We start from the raw sequence: 5,638 nt of genomic DNA on the forward strand, positions 1-5,638 counted from the left end.
AAAGAGGGAATTTATAGCAATAAATTTTCACATTAGGAAAACAGAAGGATCCTAAATAAACAATTCTGTGCTATACCTCAAACTCCTAGAATTAGAAGAGGAAGTTATGTCCAAAGCCCAGAGAAGGGAGGAAAATATAAAGATCAGAGCAGAAATAAATGCAGTGGAGATGAATAAAGCAATACAAAGAATTAATGAGTTGAAGATTTCATTCTTTGAAAGAATAAATAAAATTGATAATTCTCTAGACAAACTCCTAAAAAAATGAAAGCAAAAAATGCAGATTGATGCAATAAGAAATGAAAAGGGTGCAATCACTACAGACCCTCCAGATTATTAATATCTATGTCCAAAGTCTTTACTCTCTCAAAATGGAAAACACAGAAGAAATAGACAGTTTCCTAGATATGTATGAACTATCAAAGATAAATGAGAAGAAATAAAAATTTTGAGTAACCCAATATAAGCTAAAGAAATTGAAAATGTAACAAAAACAAACAAACAAACAAAAAAAAAAACTGCTGACAAACAAAAGCCCAGGTCCTGATGGATTCACAGCTGAATTCTCAAAGAAATTTAGGGAGGACCTATTGCCAACTCTTCTCAAACTCTTCAATGAAATTGAAAGGGAAGCAATTCTCTCAAATGTATTCATGGATGCAAATATTACTCTGATACCAAAACAGAAGGAACCACTCAAAAAACAAAACTATAGGTCAATCTCCCTAATGAATGTAAGAGCAAAAATCCTCAATAAAATCCTAGCACAGAGAATGCAGCAATCATCAAGAGCATTATATATAATGGCAAATGGTATTCATCCCAGGAATGCAAGAATGCCTTAAGATATGCAAAACCATGAATGTAATATACTACATCAATAGAGCCAAAGGCAAAAATCACATAATCATCTCAATAAATGTAGAAAAAGCTTTTGGCAAATTCCAACACTAATTCATGAGAAAAAAAAGGAACTGCAGAAAATTGAAGTAGATGGTCTTTGTCTCAATTTGATAAAAGCTACCTACAATAAACCAACAGCCAACATTATACTTAATGGGCAAAAATTGAAAAACTTCACTTTAAAATCAGGAACAAGATAAGGATGCCCAATGTCACCACTCCTGTTCAATGTAGTTCTGGAAAAAGCTAGAGTAATTAGATAAGAGAGAGAAGTGAAAGGAATATTGATTGTAAAAGTAGAAGTGAAATTTTCATTATTTGCAGATAGCACACATAGAAGTCCCCAAAACTCCACTGAGAGACTTGTAGATCTAATAACCAAATTCAGTAGCATAGCAGGAGATGAAACCAACACTCAAAAATCAGTATCATTTCTTTTTTTTTTTTTCTAGACTAGATTTTAAATTTCCAGCTATTTATTTGAGTATAACTTCCAAAAAGCAGATGCTTAAACAGTGCTAGTAGCCATGCAAGAAATTTATTAGGATCAGTGCATAAACTTTGATTTTAAATATATTTCAAAAGTAATAAATTATTTTAATGGAACATTATAGTTGCAGGAGACTTTACAGGTGATCCAGGATGGACTTGTACTTCTAGATACATCTCCCAAGATCCTACATGATCTAAAGAAGATTCTAAAATGACTTTGGCTTGGTAGAGCTTGAGGCCTGAGTAGTATAAACTTTGGGCTTGAAGCCATGATGTGTGGGACTATGCAGTATAATTTTAGTGGAAGGAAGAACTAAGGGTACAGCTCAGGTAGGAAGATGGAGATCTGGGTGGAATGATGAGGCATGATGGTGAAACCAGAGCAAGGAGGGGTCAGGATGGGGTCAGGTGGATGGGTCAAAGGAATGCTGGCAAAGGAGTCAACAGGAAGGAACGGCCTGAGCTTATTCAGACTTAATTCATCTATTTTTATTTATTTATTTCAGTAAGGGTCTACAGGGTTCTCACTACGTAGATCAGACTTGTAGTGATTCACCTGTGTTCAGCCTCCCAAGAGCTGGGAGTACAGGCATGCGCCACCATGCCCAGTCTCAATCACCGTCTCAGTGCACCACAGGGGCAGGGCCAGCACCACACGTTGGAATCAAAAGTATCATTTCTATAAACAAAAAGGAATGCATTGAAAGAGAAATTATAGAAATGGTACCTTTCACAATAACACCACCAAAAATGAAATTGTTAGGAAACAATCTCACAAAGGAAGTAAAAGATTTATACAGCAACAAAACAGTACTCAGAAAAAAGAGATGGAAGAGGATTTCAAAAAAATGGGAAGATATTATTTGCTCCTGGATAGGAAAAATCAACATTGTGAAAATGGCCATACTCCAAAAATTGTTATACAGATTCAATAAAATCCCAATTAAAATACCATTAGTATACCTCATATATCTAGAAAAAAAATTCTAAAATTCATCTGAAATCAGAAGAGCCCTAGAATAAAAAAAGCTATCATGGGCAACAGAGGAAAGATAGGAGGCATCACAATCCCAGACTTGAAATTACACTACAAAGCTACTGTGATAAAATCAGCATGGTACTGGCAAAAAACAAAACAAACAAACAAACAAAAGCAACAACAACAGACCTCAGGATCAAGGGAGCAGATTAGAACATGTAGATATAACTATAAGCATACTCAGCCACCTTGCCTTTGGCCAAATATGTCCACTGCAAGAAAGATAACCTTTTTAATAAATAGTGCTAGAAATACTGATTTTCACATGTAAAAGCTTAAAATAGACCAATGTCTAGGACAATGCACAATACTACAGTCAAAATGGATGAATAGATAAATTTTAAAACTGAAACACTAAATTTCTGGAAGAGAAAGTAGGTAAAAACCTTAAGGACATAGGGGTAGGTAAAGAGTTCATGAACAAAAATCGAACTGCACAGGAAATACTTCAAAGTATCAGCATTTGGGATCTCATCTTTTGAAGTCTCTTCATGTCAAAAGAACTCACCAACAGGTAAAGAATACTCACAAAGTGGTAGACATTTATAGCAGACTGTTCATTAGACAAAAAACTCCTTTTTAGAACATATGAAGAATTTTTAAAAATCAGGTCTCCAAGATTCAAAGACACAATACAAAAGGGTCACACTCCACAAATGGAGAGAAAAAAATGACAAATTAATGTATGAAAAATGTTTAACATCATGGGTAATTAAGAAGATGCAAATTAAAACACACCGAGATTCCATCTCTTCCTAGAAAAAATGGCTTTCATCAAGAAGTCAACTAATAACAAGTGCTGGAAGGGCTATGGGGAAAAAAAAAAAAACTTTTTTCCACTGTGGTGAGACAGCATGCCGGTACAAGCACTATTGAAATCAGTATATTACTCAAAAAGCTAGGAATGCAGGTCCCATTCAAGCCAGCTATTCCCCTCCTAAGTATTTTTTCAAAAGAACTGAAATTATCATACCACAGTGATACATGTGTACCCACGTTTATAGCAGTACAATGTGTCATAGCTAAATCTTTTTTTTTACACAAAATCTTTTATTCTGAATTATACAAAATCAAAACTCAAAATAAGTACTGCTTATGAGATCTACTTTATTTATTTATTTATTTATTTATTTATTTATTTATTTATTTTGTGGTACCAGGGATTGAACTCAGGATCTTGTGATCACCAGAAAGTGCCTATTCTACTGAGATATCTCCCTGATCCTACAGTTGTATTTTTAAATGATGTGACAATACAGAATGAGCTTTTAGAAAATGAGTTCACTCAAATTTTTGGTCAATACATCATTTACTTGACTATAATTTCCAAGTTGTAACAACAATTACAACCACGTTAATACTTCACAAGATTTTGATGTCTCATAAGGCCTGAGTATTGATCAATTTCCATCTAAAATACCAACACAAAATCCAGTCCTAGCTCAGGCCTGGTGAGTGTGTGGGAGAGCTTCCTGCTACCCTGCACTGGCAGGACCTGCAGGTCCAAGCCCAGGTGCAGCATGAGTGAGACCCTATTCTACCACCTTGGGACCCACCCACCACTCTGCAGATTTCCGCCCCCCCCCCTGCCCACCAAGTGAGAATCTCTGCCACATTCTAGGGACCGGCAGACTCAGTCATAGCCCAGCCTCAGTGGGTGTGTGGGTGAGCCTCTAGCTACACTGCACTGGTGGACCTACTGGTCCAAACCCAGGTGCAGAGTGGGTGAGACCCACTTCCACCGCCTTGGGACTTCCTCACCATTTCACAGCAGCCACCCACTCTGACTGCCAGGGAGGACTTCCTGTCGCTCTCCAGAAAGCCCCAGATCCAGTCCTAGCCCAGGGCCAGTGAGTATGTGAGAGAGCTTCTTCTCCCCTCTACTGCAACTTGTCCCCTCCAGATTTAGCTCAGGCCTGGCATACAGGCCTGGGGTGAAACACTGCAGCAGCAATCCCTGCAGAAAGAGTAGGGGACAGAACCACCCAGCTAGTCCAGGAGCAGAACATCTTGCAAGAGGGGCACAACAGCTTCACTCCCAAGGGCAGCAGCAGAAAGAACCTGAGCACAGCAGCCAGACCCAAGCCAGGCACAGCTGAATAATTCCAAACTTTGTAGATCTGCACCTGAATTCCAGTAGGTGCTAAGGCTATAACTGCACCAAAGCGCTACAACAAAGGTCAGAAGACAGTGCTACACAAAATGACAACAAGAAGAAGCAAAATGCAATCTCAGACACCAAGTCCACCCATAACAAGTGCAGAGGATCCTAACACAGAACAAATAGGGAACCACACAGCTGAAATCAAAGAATCACCAGCTTCTGAAATAAAGAAAAAATTACAGAAAGGTATAGAGGAACTCAGATTACAAATGAAAAAAAAAAAATCCCTGAATTAATAGTATCTGCAGTAAAGAATCAAATAAAGAAACATATGGAGAAAATGCAATGCCCACCCAGAACAAGTGCAGAGGACACTAGCTCAGCTCAAATGTATGAATTAATAGCATCAATAGTAAATAAGCAACAACAGAAAGTTACACAAGAACTCAGAGTTGAATTCTTTTCTACTAGCTCAGCTCAAATGTATGAATGAATAGCATTGATAGTAAATATACAACAGCAGAAAATTATACAGCAACTCAGAGCAGACTTCCTTTCTGAAATAAAATAAGAACTCTCTGAACTCATATTATCTGAAGTAAAGAATCAACTACAGAAACATACAGAGGAAACTAGATATGAAAAAAACACTGCAGTGAAAGAATTAATAACTGCTTCTAAAGAAGACATTGATAAAAAACATAGAGGAGATTAGAAAAATGATGGATTCCTTGAATAAGCAATACAGGAAAGAAATAGATCGCATGAAGTAGAGTCAAAGAGATAAAGAGGAATTTAAAATCTCAATTACAAGCTTGGAACACCATTTAAGTGAAAGTGAAGACAGACTTTCAGATCTTGAAGACGCTGGTGCAGCTAGAGAAAAGGTAAGAAAGGATCTCTTAAAAACAACCAGGATGCAGGAAAAGGTAATCCATCACCTGCAAGATGATGCAAAGATGAACAATGTGAGACTAATAGGCATCAATGAGAAAGAAGGAGTCACTACAGATGACATTAAAAATATATTAGCAGAAGTAATAGCAGAAAATTTCCAAATATGAGGAAACAATCTGACATTCAGATAACTGAAGCATACA

Source organism: Octodon degus, unplaced genomic scaffold (assembly GCF_000260255.1).
Source record: "Octodon degus isolate 3935 unplaced genomic scaffold, OctDeg1.0 scaffold00241, whole genome shotgun sequence".
In the NCBI taxonomy this organism is placed as follows: domain Eukaryota; kingdom Metazoa; phylum Chordata; class Mammalia; order Rodentia; family Octodontidae; genus Octodon; species Octodon degus.